Source organism: Elephantulus edwardii, unplaced genomic scaffold (assembly GCF_000299155.1).
Source record: "Elephantulus edwardii isolate Elephantulus edwardi_28Jun2011 unplaced genomic scaffold, EleEdw1.0 scaffold00305, whole genome shotgun sequence".
NCBI lineage: Eukaryota > Metazoa > Chordata > Mammalia > Macroscelidea > Macroscelididae > Elephantulus > Elephantulus edwardii.
In genome coordinates this window covers 2,715,457-2,716,283 of record NW_006400055.1, presented here as the reverse complement: position 1 = coordinate 2,716,283, position 827 = coordinate 2,715,457, and positions in this window count along the sequence as shown.

Sequence of the window (827 nt, the reverse complement as noted above, 5' to 3'; positions counted from 1 at the left end):
TGTACGTAGGGTCGCTATGAGTCGCAGGCGACTCAACGGCACATAACAACAACAGCACATCTTCCTAGATAACAAAACCATAAAACTAGAAATTAACCACAGAAGGGTAAACCTTACAAAACCACCCATGTGGGAACTGAATAACTTTCTACATGATTGGGTTATAAAAGAAAGCTTACAGAATCTTAAAGGGTCTCCACAAGAAAAAGACCAATAATACAATTACAAAATGGGCAAAAGACATGGAAAGAATTTTCATGAGGAAGATATTTGAATGGGCAACAGACACGAAGAAATGCTCAAAATCACTGGCAATAAGAGAGATGCAGATGAAAACTATAATGAGATACCATCTCACTCCAGTGGCAGTGGCAGGGCTTAGCAAGTAGTAAATGTTGGAGAGGCTGTGGCAAGATAGGAACTCTTATACACAGTTGGTGGGATTGCAAAATGGTACAACCACTCTGGAAGACAGTTTGGCATTTCCTCAGAAAGCTGAACATAGAAGTTTCTTATGACCCAGAGATTCCACTGGTTGGAATATACCCTGAGAAAATGAAAACTGAGACACAAATGGAGATACGTATAGTAATAATCATAGCTGGGTTATTCACCATCGCAAGAACATGAAAATAGCTCAAAAGTCCAACCACAATCTAACGGATTGAGAAACTGTGGTGTATTCACATGATGGGATACTATGCAGCATTAATAATTTATTTGTAATCACTTCCTAACTTGGGAAGCACTGAGGAGCATTATGCTGAGTGAACTCAATCCCATAAGGACAAATATTGTGTGAGACCACTATTGTAGAACATGTATGA